General features: G+C 39.2%; 1 protein-coding gene across 2 annotated transcripts in view; it reads left to right on the top strand.

Moving 5' to 3' along the window:
• LOC137992635 (leucine-rich repeat-containing protein 72-like) overlaps positions 1 to 15,000 on the top strand; it is a 100,895-nt gene that overhangs the window by 12,364 nt on the left and 73,531 nt on the right. The window lies entirely within an intron of this gene.

Here is a 15,000-nt window from a genome sequence, read left to right as displayed (position 1 = left end):
AAGTCTTTTCGGTGACAATTAACTTCAGAGTCTCTTTTAACCATAAATTGGAAGGAAAAAAGATAATCGAAATTAAATGGCTGATTTTTGCAGACACGCTTTGTTGAAACTTTAACCGGAAATGGCCTGGTTAGCCATCTTCTCGTAAGCTTTTTTCTTAGTAAAAAGCCTCAACCTTAGTATTTTTTTCTTGATATTACTAAACTAAGGGCTGAACTTTGCAGGGATACTAAGACCTCAAGATATAAAACATGGGCATGGAAAATATTTGGTCTGAAAAACAGGCCATTTCCGGTTGTTTCCTATATGCTTCAAATATGACCAAGTTGTGATAACAGCCACAGGTTAGCGAAAAAATTTCCATGAGCTAATGTTCTCACCCATAAAAGCCCAAGGATAGGGCTTTACAAAGATGGTTTTGTTTTTGCCTGAAATTAATTTCATGTTGCTAAAAAAGAGATTTAAAAGTGGCCAAAATTGCACTGAAAATCAGCCTCCGGGGACCCCTGAGGGGCTGATATCCAGAACTCGGCTAAAAAAAAGTCGTTGAAGCTGAAACTTTGGCATATTACATAAGTCCACATAATTACTTTGTGTACCAATTTTAAGCGAAATCGGCCGACCTTCATTTCCAAGTCTGCCCCGGTCTCTCGGGCAGAAGCTCTTAAAAGAGGTACAGAAATGCTTGAGGAAGAACTTTCCATGCTTGGGGAAGGCCCAGTGTTTAAAGACGGATCGTTACCATTTGGTGAGGGCCTGGCAGCACAAGATGAACTGTAAATACTTGAAGGCTCACCACATTCTTCAACATTATTTTGTTGGACTTGGCAGGGGCTCAGGTTCTATGCCTGAAAAATAAAATGCTGCCAGGCTAGTTCCAGGAAACGAAAACAACTATTATGACTTGGTCACAAATTGATGGGTGGTGTTTTCTTTGACAATTCTGACATCCGTGACTTTCACAGCTATCAGCTCTACATGTATGTCTGTCACTAGTGCAATTAAGAGCAAATGTCCACAAAAATCAAATATAGTCCGGTAAGACTTGAAAATTGAAATTCGCCCTATTTTTGCATATAAGTAGGCCTCAGTAAAAGTAACAATGCCATGCGTTTTCTTTCCTTAAATATTTGGGTATTTCCGAGAAAAACAACATTTTCGATTTCACGTCCTGGCATCAAGTTATCGAGTCCCAACCAGGCTGAAAATCGATCATTTTCATTCGATTCGCTTGTCGCATTTATTGAATGCAGAAAAGTTGTAATACAACCAACTTCTTGCTTAACTCTTCCTTGTCCAAAAAAGCACAATTACAGGAAAATTGGATTAATCTAATTATTTGGCGGTTAACAAAAGTAGAGTGCCCTCAGACATAGAGTTCGACGGTGGGTGAAAAGAATTGACATTTTGACCATGTGCCATATCTCGGAATTCCAAAAGATTTTAGATTCTAACTATATAAGGATAGGTCTTCCAATATATGTAAAGTTTAGTTTGGGCAAATGAATAAGCACTCGTCAAAAAATTATTCAAATTGTACAGAAAAATCAAAATCACGCCAGTAGTCGAATGTGTGACCAAACGTTACCCCCATATTTATAATTAATGAAATCACTTCATTTCGAAATATCTGCATTACTGAAGCACACTGCAACATAAATATGTTCACTTTAGCTCGGATATGATATCTTGACTGTCAAACAACGTTTCTCTCCAGTCATTTCTTCAATGGTGTTCCGTTAAGTTTGTAAGACAAGAACCTCCGTAACGGGCATCTGTTTGGTATATTTAACCACAAAAAGCGATTTTGCGAAGTCCCTATGCAACCTGTACCTCGGTGGTTCATTGTTACAGTATTGCTCGATAGAATCACTCAACCTGCTTTGAAGCAGAAACAGCCAGGGACAACGAATAAGCCACATGTTTGATCGCTCCGTCTTTCTAATTTGCATGTTGAGCAGCATGGGGCAAAATTCTTTGCACTGGGTAGGGGTGGGGATTTTTGTAAGCTGAGCATCTGCCAGTAACATCCAACAAAAAACGCATTGGAATCTCAGTACTGTAGGTCTACAGAAAACAAAATTTAGAATTATTTTTTTTTTTTGTATATTTCATGCTATTGACCATGCGACAAAAATGTTGGTTTTTTGAGATTTAATTTTGTTTACTTTTCCTAGACGACACTAACTTAATTAACAAATACATAAAGTAAAAGGGTCCTTTTTCCCAAGAGAAATTTGAGCAAAGCCGCTGTTAAAAATCATGGCGGTTTCGTGTTCTTTTAAAGTAATAGTGGGTAGTCGTTGTTCTCACGATCGACACGACCACAGCAAATTATGCATCAGTCAATTCGAGCCGTTCCCTACCCCACCTCCCCCCACTCGGGGCTAATCCCCGGGCATTAGCATTTTCTTTAAAAATGGGTAAATTCCCCCACATAAGCTGTCTAAAATGCACTGGGAGGGGATGAAGAAAGAGGTCAAATACCCCTGTCCCCGGAAACATTGCCTTCCAACACCTCTGCAGTTTTTTATCAATCAGTGAATAAAACGTTCAACTGTTCAGTATTTTAATACAACGGTAAGACCTCAAGGACAACAGGACTTGTTGGTTGATTCTTATTTTATTTACGAGAAATCTGTGAAAGCTGATCAACGCCAAGAGGAAGAAGAATTTTCATTCCTGAATATTCACGATGACCACTTACAGTGGATTTTACGAACCATTGGCCGAGCTTGGTTGCCAACTTGGGAACTGAGGCATGTAGTTGAAAAGTTTATTGCCAACGGGCCAATGAAATTTGCAACTTAACAATGAACTTTGGCAACTTCTCTCCGAAAGCGACGGTACAAATTTGCCCACAAAGTTCACATTGAAGTTACCTTGTGAGCAGTTGGTTTCAATTGCTTCAGTAATTTGGTTAGACGTTGTTCACAAACTGATGTTTATTAAAATTCTTTAAAACTCTATAAACACCGTGAGAACTAAAATAAAAGATACAAATAAATTACAAAGTAAGATTGCGAAAAGTACAGGATATAAAAATGTCTTACACGCTTCGAAAGTTACAAAAGTAAAAGGAAAAAAACTTAAGATCAATCTACAAATAACGGTAAAACGATGTCGTATACAACTTGACTTTAACTGAAGCCTTAAATCTTAAATTTACACTTATAAGCAATGAAATTGAACTTAAGCGAGTAAAGCTACAAACCGCGTACATAAACAAACTAAAATAGCGTCAAAGATAATTACCTTGGTGCTGCCTTGATCACCAGAACAATGATAAACTTGGAGAAACTTGTTAACTTATGGTGAATGAACAGATCTTGCGTCAACTGATCTTGTAAACGATAAAATTAACCTTTTATAATGGTAGTTGGGTGTCATAGCGCTTACGCGCGTGTTTTTGCAACACCATAGAACTTACTTGAAAGATCTAGAGACTACAGTAGTGTACAAGCGAAACTGATGCGCATGAAAAAGCCTTACATAACTGAATACACGTTAAAGAAACTTTCAACAACTAGGAATAGTACTTTCCATCTTTAGCCTACTGTATTTACCCGTGTATAGTATGCGCCCGTGTATAATACACACCCCAATTTTGGACTGCATTTTGAAAAAAAAAAGTTCAGAAAACAGAGAAATTGTTCATGCCAAACTAGCGTGAAAAAAATCCATTTTCTGGATAAGAAAATTTGTTTCGCTACTTACAACAGTAAAGTTAATACCGCATGTAAATTGTTTAGAAACTGAAATCATGCAAACTCTCAATCATAGTCACAACAGAACAGTTCCCTTGAGCTGTTCTGTCGCACAAAATTCGTTATCGAGAAGTTCATCTTGTTGTCCGTCCACAAGATCGTGTTGTGTATCATCAAGGTTGTTTATTCCTCCATACTTGACAAAGTACGACTCAATCATCTCTTCAGGATATTATGTCGCAATGCACCTGCGATCAACGAAGTGATGATTTCTTCCGAGGGCTTCTTTTGGTGGCCATCGCTTCCATCTGCCATCCACCTCTTCCTAAACCCATCTTCAAACAGTTTATTTAAAGAAACATTAATAAGGTACTCCTTTCGCCATCTACTCCAGAACTGCTCAGCTAGGAACTGAACTCGTCGCCATCTCTTTCGAGCGTACACTTCCTCTTTAACGAAATTACTGGGAGGTGGAAGATGTGTCTTATTCTTCATTGTAAGCAGGTGATTCAGAGTTAAAGGCTCCAAACTCTTCGGGTCATTCAGGCACTGGCATGTCAATGGTCGACTGTTGATTATGACCATGACTTCATACAAGAAGGTGCGAAGTGAAGACGTATTGAGTCTTTCTTTGTACTCGTTAAGGATGGTGTTTAGGATGCTTCTTGTGGTCCTAATCTGTCTTTCCCATACTCCTCCCCAGTGACTGGAACAGGGAACATTCTTGACAAATTCGCAACGATTGGCTGTCAAATAGCTTTGAATCCTGTCCTTGTCCAGCTCCTTAGTGGCGTTTGCGAGTTCATTTCTTGCTCCCACAAAATTAGAGCCTTGGTCGGATCTCAGCTGTTGAATGGGTCCTCAAATTGCAGCAAAGCATCGCAAAGCGTTGATGAAGGTGTTGTAGTTTGAAATGTACTTTAGGTCAAAATGATATCAAGCTAGGTCAAAATATTTTGAACTAAGTTATTTTGTTTCAACCTAGGTCATTTTGTTTCAACCTAGGTTATTATGAACTGTCTAAAAAAGGTGGGAATTGAACCCACGACCTTCGGGTTAGATCTCCGCCGCTCTCCCGACTGAGCTACAAGGTCAGACGGGAGCAGGCCGTGGGAAGTAAAGATGTTAAAGTCACGGCAATGAAGTCACTTATATTTTAAACATAGTTAACTGAATAGAGTGTAACGTGAAGTGCTACACGGCCAACGTTTGTATAAACGTAACCTTTCCTTGTACTTGTACATGTTCATTGCCGTGACTTTAACATCTTTACTTCCCACGGCCTGCTCCCGTCTGACCTTGTAGCTCAGTCGGGAGAGCGGCGGAGATCTAACCCGAAGGTCGTGGGTTCAATTCCCACCCTGGTCAGAGTTTTTCTCTGTCCTTGTGTGGGCCCATTTCCATCTGTAGGGCGAACGCTCACATGGTTCATATGGGATTGAAATCTAGCACTTCACGTTACACTCTATTCAGTTAACTCTGTTTAAAATATAAGGGCTACACGGCCAACGTTTATATAAACGTAACCTTTCCTTGTGTCTAAAAAAGGGTTTCCCTTTTTTTTGGGGCTGTAATTAAAAAAAATGGGGCCTGGATTTTTAGGGGCAATAAAAAAGAAAGCACCTTTCTCCACCTTTCCGTTCTTCGTCCACTTACCATCTCTCCCTCTCCTTCCCCTCTACGGTCCTTGCTTACTACGAACGGACTGTGCCTCTTACAACATTCCATGCCGCTCCAAGGATTCGAACCCTCGCACCATAGGACATCTGAGATTACATCTTCTCTGTATTAACCGCTAAGCCATCGAATCAGCAACTGAAAGCGTCTAGATGTTTTTTCTACCAATGAGTTTAAGCTATTTCCAAGCCTTCACGACAACTACAATTTCGCACATGCATAAATGACATAAAGTGAGACTTAGGAAAATTTCAGATCATACACAGTTAAAAGGCCGAAGATAGAACTTTGTGAAGAAGTTAAAGGGTCCATAGGCTAAATTTATATGAAGTAGAATGAAAAACACTCTTGAGTCTCCAGTGCAACGAAAGCAAAAAATTGTTTGAAAGAGGTGGACTCTTGATTCTGAAGAACAAATAGTCATTTAATATGGTGCGAATTAAGTTTTGTTACATTGCTATGCAAAATACACCTGGTCCAGGAACAAGGCATCATTTCTAGTCATGATATAACAAACCGAGTTTTGCCGCAAACACAGCGTTCCCACAGTGAAAAAAAGATGGTGGCACAGGCAAATAGAACAACAAAAGATAACCTTTACAGTTTAATCAAAGAAAAGAACTCGTCTCCGAACCACTGGTGTCACCATCTTGGAGAAACCGCTTGTAAAAAAACACATAACCATTCACAGAACAATTGGCAAAACTGTATGAAGTGGTTTTTGGAATCTCTCGTAGAAAAGAAATTAAAAAGCCACAAATGATTGGACAAGTCACAGCTACATCACATGCAGAGCAGGAAAATGGTGAATAATTTGAAAAAGTGGCAGAATGAGCTTGACATTAAAGGAGAGCGGTGTCTGACACTTGTCAAATGCAGACCGCGCACTACAGACTAACCCTGAATCACAGTTATTGAAAGCTAACCGCTCAAAAATGGGTCCTGAGACTCTTAAATACTTAAATACTGTTTATCAGCACTGTTTGAAATGGGTGTTCAACTTAAATACTGCTTGTCAGGGCTATTTGCAGGCAGCCAGCAGTCTGTCTTTTGCAGTTATCATGCACTAGAAAGGGAAGAAGAAGAAGAAGTTCGCACTTCAGGATTATGTGGCGCTGAAAATTAATAAAATGGAAAAGGAAACGCCCCGTCATCCAAAATTTGCTACTTGCTCAAATTGGAGAACTTGAAGGGGACTGTCCCAAAATAATCACAAAATTTGGATTTATCACTACAAGCAGACTCAGCAAAATTGAAAAAAAGTAACAAATATTTTATTTCATAATTCAAAAGATATAACACTTACAAGAGCCTACAAAATGGCTTCTAATCAATAGATTATTAAACCCTTTTTCCTGACTTTTCAAAGTTTGTTTTTACTTGCCTTTGATTAATAAGAATTCAAAGTAAGCAAAAGATAGAGGAAATAATGAAGCAAATTAAAAATCAACAGTACATCATGTATGTGTTTCAGCTCTTCTATTCCTTGGACAATAATTCAATATTGTTGCCCGCTGCCATCCTAAGGAGATTCATCACTGAAAAATGTCCTAAAAAGCTCTGAGAAAGAAAAGTACAATCGGTTATCATGCATTGTATGCCTAACCTCAATCTTAATGCTAACCATTTAAAATCAGTGCCTAGACTTAACAACCATTGAGGTTTTATAAAATACTCATGAAAATCTAAGCTGCACTAAGTTCATTCCCTTTCCTCAAGGACCAATTTACTAACCAATATATTACATGTACTTACTAATAATTGATGGGTTTTTGCTGATGTTTCCTACTATCAATTTCAACCTACAAGCAATTGCAAAAAGGTTGAGACACTGAATGGAAAATCCACCTCTTCTTCCTAAAACTCCTCTTCTAGTTCATAAGAAAAGGCTGAACGCCCCTCCCTCCCCCTGCCCCTTTTTCAATGTTGATACCCTTTAGTCTGAGTGCCAAGTGGAAATGGAAACAACTTTGCTTGGGGGGGGAGGGGGGTTGGAGATGCGCTGACTTGAATGACACGCATTGTACGGTTATCAACAGTGAATGTCTCAACTCTTTTTGCAACTGCTTGTAGCTTAAAATAAAATGACCTAGGTTGAAACAAAATGACCTAGTTTGGTTGCAAATTAACCTAAGGAACAAAATGACCTGCAACAAAGGCATCAGTTGTCATGTCGTCTAATTGTTCTATGTGCACTGCTTGGGAACTCTTGCAAGTAAATATCACTGCATATCTCTTCAACTCTTTCCTTCCTTCCTTAATTGTGAATGGTCCAAAACAATCCATTCCACAGAATGTAAAGGGCGGGGCTGATTCCACTCTATCGTCTGGAAGGTTTGCCATCTTTTGGCCATCAGTTGGTTGTCTCTGACGTCCACATTGTACACATTTATAAATGTACGAGGCTACTGCGGCATTGAGACTCAGTATGCTTAATCCATTGGAACGAATTTCGTTCATGGTCATTCCTTTCCCTTGATGCTTGACCTTCTTGTGAAAATGATCAATGATCAGATCAGTAACTTGCGAACTCCTTGGAATTACTATGGGGTGTTTAACTTCAAAAGGCAAGGTTGAATTTTCCAGCCGTCCACCAACTCTTATCAGTCCCTGTTCATCTACGAAAGGATCCAACTTTAGGAGGGCACTTTCCCTTGAAATCTTGGTGTTCTATTCCTTCTGGCTTAAACTTGTAATCTCGTTCTTGAAAGCTGTGCACTGTATCTCTTTGAAAATAAGCCTTTCAGCATCTTGTTGTTCAGCTACTGTTATGGCGACTGTCCTCGGCTTGTTCTTCATGAAAGGTCTCTTAAGGTAGGAAACCACTCCCACTGCCTTTGTCCAACTGGAACATCTTGTAATGAAGTCAATGAGATAGAAGGGTTCTTTGACAATAGTCGCGCGTACGGTGGCTTTAACTTCCGGATCTCCAATTTGAATGTGTAGGAATCTCTTCTTCACTGGGCGGGATTTCTTTCTCCCAGAGAAATGCAGGTCCACTGAACCACTTCGATTTCATTAGCTCTTCTGCATTTAAGCCTCTGGATTATTATTGGTATCAGTGTATCGCCGTTCTTTGATATCAGTGTAGACCTGATTACTTGTACTCTATTGGCAACAAATGTGTGGAATCTTTTGGCATCGTTATTGATGTAGCCAAGTACTACCTTGGAATCAGTCCAAAAGTACTGCTTCATGTTAACATAATTTAATTCTTTTTGAACCATCACAGCAACCTTCGCTGAAACAACTGCAACGGTAAGCTCCAATCTTGGTATCGTAGTAATCTTCGTTGGAGCGACGCGGGAATTTCCCATTACCAATGAAACATGAACATGTGCGTCCTCATCCTTAACTCCTAGATAGGAGCATTGTCCATATCCAGACGTGCTTCATCAGCAAAACTGTGTAGTTCATAGGTCTTCTTGCCATTCAGGGTCTTTGGCTCAAAATATCTTGCAATTTGTAACTCATCTATGTGTAGAAGATCACGTTTCCAACGCTCCCACCTTGGCCGAACTTCTTCAGGGAGAGGCTCATCCCAGTTGACACCTTTGTTGCATATTTCTTGCAATATCTTTGCTCTTAAGACTAAGGGAGCCAGGAATCCAAGGGGATCATAAGCAGAAGCTATGGTTGCCAACATTCCTCTTCTAGTCAAAGGCTGGCCCTTCAGAATGATGGAGAATCTGAAGTAGTTTAGACCCACTGACCATTGGACACCAAGCACTCTCTCTATCGGAAGTTGCTCGGACGGGAGATTCAGGATTACATCGACTGCTCTCTCACTCTTTGGTACTGATTCAAGAACGTGACAATCGTTTGAAACAAACTTGTGAAGACGAAGTCCGCCCTTCTCACAAATGTCACGAGCTCCTTAGATGAGGTCTTCAGCTTCCTGTACGGATTCAACACTAGTCAATCTGTCGTCTACGTAGAAATTGTGCATGATAAACTGAGCTGCTGAGGGATGTGCTTCTTTCTGTTGACTTGCCATATGTTTCAGGCCATAGCTAGGCTCTTTCTGAACATCGCCATTGGGCCACCAAAGAAAACGCAGATAATCTTGGTCGTTTTCACGCTCCATGAACTGATGAAACATCTTCTCCACGTTACAGATAATGGCGTAAGGGTATCTTCTGAACCTGCATAGTACTCCCACCAAATTGTTGATAAGGTCGGGCCCACTGAGTTCAACTCTGATTTTGTTTTTCTTTGGATGATAGACGCAATGGTGAGGTATGTACCACTTCACTCCTTCTTCTTGTGCAAGCAGCACTGGTGCTTCTTCGGCATCACCCCTGTTTAGAACTTCATTCATGAACTTGACGTAATCTTCTTTATACCTTGGATCTTTCAGGAACTTTCGTTTGAGATGCTCCAGACGAATGGTTGTCACGCCATCAAATGGTTGTCAGGCAAAATAGGGCGTTCCTAATGGGTTAATAGTGTAATAAACTTATTGCTTATGAAATGTTAGGAGCCCAGAGGATTCACGGCTTAACATGTTGAGTCATCACTGTCACTGCCGGCTGGCTGGCTTTCAAGCTGAGCATCTAAGTATTTCCCAATCTTATCCACTCTGACTGCGGCTAATTTCCATTCAGACTTGTTTGTACTATCCAGAAATTCTTGCCTGGGAGTTGTTAAATTTTCTTGTGTTTCTTGCAAACTAGAAATGGCTGCATCAACACCTTCTGTGTATTTCTTAACTGTCTTCTCCAATGTTTGAAATGTTGTCAGTACATCAGTTGAACACTTTGAGGAAATTGCCTTGTTAACTTCCTCATTTTGATCTTTTAAAATGTCAGTGAGTGACCAGGCAACATTAATTGCACCTTGGATCTCCCCAGGCTTAAATGTTTTTAGAACGTTGCTCTTGCAGAATTCTTCCAAAATTGTCGGTACGACTTTTTCGTTCCTTAATGCATTTGTCAACCTCTTGCACACTATATATCCTGATCCTTGGCGCTCTAGCTGCTGAATAGGGTTAAGGAGTTGTGGTACTTGATCTTGATCACCATCTCCTGATTTGGTTGGCACATATTTCAAGTCAGGCAAATGAACTGCAAAAATATCGTTTGTCTTTTGCACACATTGGCTTAATTTTAGAGCTCCTTCTTGCTTGAGACCAACAACAATCCGCTTAACAATCTCGTACATGTAAACTTGTAGTGGGATGGCAAAACATCACTGACCTGGTCCTCTAAAATTTCGTGGCGAAATTTGTCCAGCGTATCTTTTACATGTAAACTGCAGAACAAGAAACATTCTCATTGACATAAACAAGCAGAGCCGACATATTTGTATTTACATACAAGTTTTACAAAGGGGACTGGCATTGTTGTGATGATCGATCAGTATCTGCCCAACCTAATATTAAACATAATTATGGATTGCATAATAATATTATTGTAGTCAACAATACAAAAAAATTGGAAGCCAATGGTCCAGTAAGTCCAGTGAGTTTATCATTTAGAATTATTTATATTTAGATGGCCGTGCAGTCACTTACTAGTAAATAAGCGTGAAACACCTGCTTAGGCTGGAAAAAACATGTAGAGAGAGAAAACAGTTTCTGTTATAATTTTAGGATCACAAAATGGTGTAAGGGGAAGTTTTTTTCACTTTTGCAGCCTGAACTTGAAAAATGTTTTTTAAATGATGCTTTAATTGTTGTCAACAGTTTTCTCAGTTACAATAATATTATTAATTAAAAGTGTGTGACTTGTGAAAACCCATCACTTTACCTACATGTACAGTTTAAGAAACCAGGCAAAGCGAGAGCAAGTGTAGCATCTATCTATAAAATGGCATATGAAGATCTGCAACGTTTGGAAGCTGTTTGCAGCGATTTTCGATGATTCTGTACAACATGAGCATCTGGAATGAAAATGGGATGCGAATTCAGCTTTTGGATTTGGAGATTTAAGTTTTTCTGCATACTTCAGAGAAATCCATGTGGACAAAGTTTCCCATTGTATTATCCCACCAAATGTTAGAGGTATGATACATGTACCAGGTACTGCTATTGGTGACGGAAAGTGCTTGTTACTTGTCACTTACTAGTAAATAAGCGTGAAACACTTGCTTAGGCCGGAAAAAACATGTAGAGAGAGAAAACACTTTCTGTTATAATTTTAGGATCACAAAATAGTGTAAGGGGAAGTTTTTTTTCACTTTTGCAGCCTGAACTTGAAAAATGTTTTTTAAATGATGCTTTAATTGTTGTCAACAGTTTTCTCAGTTACAATAATATTATTAATTAAAAGTGTGTGACTTGTGAAAACCCATCACTTTACCTACATGTACAGTTTAAGAAACCAGGCAAAGCGAGAGCAAGTGTAGCATCTATCTATAAAATGGCATATGAAGATCTGCAACGTTTGGAAGCTGTTTGCAGCGATTTTCGATGATTCTGTACGACATGAGCATCTGGAATGAAAATGGAATGCGAATTCAGCTTTTGGATTTGGAGATTTAAGTTTTTCTGCATACTTCAGAGAAATCCATGTGGACAAAGTTTCCCATTGTATTATCCCACCAAATGTTAGAGGTATGATACGTGTACCAGGTACTGCTATTGGTGACGGAAAGTGCTTGTTCTGAATCCAGCTAGTCTGACAAGTTGTCAAAAAGAAACTGTAACCCATGAGCTTTGACTATGCACTTGCTTTGAACTTGCGAAGAGCAGACAGTTTTACAGAAATCATCCTGTGTTAAGCAGTTGTAAAATTCCATGCTATGGATAGAGTAGCTCCGGTGTAATGTCTGTGGAAACGCTACATGTACATGTATGTGATTTGACAATGAAATCGTGAGAACAAGCAAAACCTATTCTTACAGTGGCACTTTTTCAGATAATGGCTTTGGGAAGGGTTCTGGGAGTTCCCATTGAAACAGTTAACCCAGATCAGAATCACAAACTGTTACCTGTGTATCGGAACATTTATGTCCACCGTAGTTGTAAGAATCCTGTGGACAAATACATTGTACACTTGGCTGGCCTGACCGTTTTAAGGAATTTGTAGTTAATCATTTTGTTCCCTTGTTTAACTTGAATGATAGAGCTTCTGACAACCCTCAAAGTTCTTCTGTAACTGACAAGGACAAAGTGCAAGAATTAAGAAACTGAAAACCCATGACATGTCGTCACAAGAAAAAGGAATCCGAGTACGAAGCATTCCGCAAAAGGCTGGGTGGGAGCCTTGTGTTTCACCAAGTCCAGTAGAGGGTGTATCTTGGTCACAAGCTCTTCACTGGAGTACATCTCCTTTAGGCTGAGGAGAGAGTTACTCGCGCTGCTGCACCCACACCTGACTTATTCTTTGAATATTATCACTTAGAAGAAAAAAAATCTTTGAGAGTAAATTGCAGAGTCAAACCATGCACTCCAACTTTTGGTGATGGGGTTTGCCAGCATTCTCGCTTTTTTGGCAGTGCGGCTTTACAAATTAACATTTCGCGAATGTACTTTTCCTTTCACCTGGAACATAAAATAAGTTCTGGAAACATTTCATGAACTCATTGAGCTCAACAAAGCTTTTCTTAAAGTCGAGGCAACAAGACTGTTGGGTGGGATGAAAACAGTTAAAGGAAAAATATTAGGTAATGTGCCATTACCAGTAAATGCTTTTTTGATATGCATTGTGTAGGAAACATTGTCGCTGTTGAAGACCTGAAGAATGTCAAAATGTTAAACTCATGGACACTTCCCACTTTCACCTGAGAAACTGTTTTTTTTTGTTTCACTCTTAAAATGTGTGAAGCAGATACAATCTCTCACGCAGGATAAATGATCAAAGTCAAGAATGATGGCCATTAATTATTATCTTCCCTTAATTGTCACCACTTAGTTCATCAACCATTAAGGTGACATTTTTTCTTTTTATGCACTCTTTTAAATCTGCTTTCTGGACTTCATAGATGTTGAAAAGGTAATAATCTTGTAACGGGAGCACTTTGGGATTGAGCTGCCATTTACAACCCAAGATTGGAGGAATTCCCTCATTTTGGTGTTTTCAGATATGTGCATCAGGCCTTGATCCATTCCTGGCACACCTTGACCTTTTCTGTCTACAATGCGATAAAATGCTCTTTATTAGTGGGTACAGTATTGTTAAAGTCACGTACAAATCTGCATACACTTTATGCACAAAAGAAAAAAGAAACTTGATAACTTCATATTCACATGGAAAGGCACAAGGCGCAAGTTCTTATTCGCACTGGCTTATTTGCCTGGTGCCTACCCTTTGTAAATTATGTGAAAACATTATCCCTTTTAAAAATTTTATGAATAAAAACAATGGCACCTTTAAATTGAGAAAATTATGTAGACATGGATAATACACACAAGGAAATACCTGTGCCCCTCTCTTTCAATCAAGAGCAGTTTTCTGGGTTTGCTGCTTGCCCATGGTTTCAGAACTCTTTGCCCTTTGGATGTATGTTGCTGATTCAAGAGGTTATCAAATTATTGAGGACTTTCTTGTGTGGACCAATACAACAGTGCATGTAGGGCAAAACAGAAGATCATCGTCTTTGTGTAGAGTTCCTTTTGGATTACTCCACAAACAATGTCTTGCACTTGTTTTCACGGCAGCGTGGCAGTCTTTCACCTCAGTTGAAAGCTTTTCCATTGGCAAAGTTTTGAGTTTTGTTCTCCTAAAAAATGATATACAGATGTGCAACTCATTTGTACTGTTGTACTTGCCAAGGAGGGAAATGACACTTTACTATTTGTTTGGCCATAAGATTCTTAATTTTTAATAGAGATCATTTTGCTCTTTCAACTACGTGCTTGAGAAATGCGCCAACACCCTCATTTTACAAACACTTCAATTCCATACCTCCACAGCTGAACATAATGCATGTGGTACTAGGTGTGCACGCTGAAATACAGGGGTGGCACTTTCTTTAAGATGCAGTTTTGCCCTGAGCCCCATTACATTTTCCAGTTTTTAGTGGTCAACACATACATCACTATCCTGGTTGATTAATACTTGACTTATACATGTAGGAGGCGAGAAGACTTGCCCAGTCCAGACAAACTTGCGACAATCAGGATCTTCCTAGCGGTGGGGGAGAATATCACAATTTCAAACTTTCAGAGATTGGCATCAGGGATTTAATTTACTTAGTTCTATTTTAATCTTCACCAAAATATACGTTCTAATAAATAAATTGAAAAAAATTAGGGCTAGGGGCACTTTAAAACCCAATAAGCTGCATTACCAATAGTAATTTTTGTTTTTAAGTATTTCTCCTTTCAGTGGCAACAGCATAGTGTCAGAACAAGAAAAATGCCTTGAATATTAGAACCAATTTCAGTGCCATTTATCGGTCTCACTAACCATGTAACTTGCAGATTAAGTATCTTATGAAAAGCTATATACATGTATGTTTTGAAAATAGTGTACTGTTGCAACATTATTATGTGGTGTTGTTTTGTCATTGTGTGGTGAGCTGTTGTCATTATGTGACATACTTTGATGGTTTTGATGGTTACGAGTTGTGTTTCCATCATGATGTGACGAGGTTTGATGATGATCTGTTGTGTTCCATCAAGATGTGTTGAGGTCTTTTGATGTGCTGTGTTTATAATCACATAAAGGAA

This window comes from Montipora foliosa, chromosome 2 (assembly GCF_036669935.1).
Source record: "Montipora foliosa isolate CH-2021 chromosome 2, ASM3666993v2, whole genome shotgun sequence".
Classification (NCBI taxonomy): Eukaryota; Metazoa; Cnidaria; class Anthozoa; order Scleractinia; family Acroporidae; genus Montipora; species Montipora foliosa.
The sequence above is the reverse complement of the archived record's forward strand: the minus strand, read 5'-3'. Positions and strand labels throughout refer to the sequence as shown.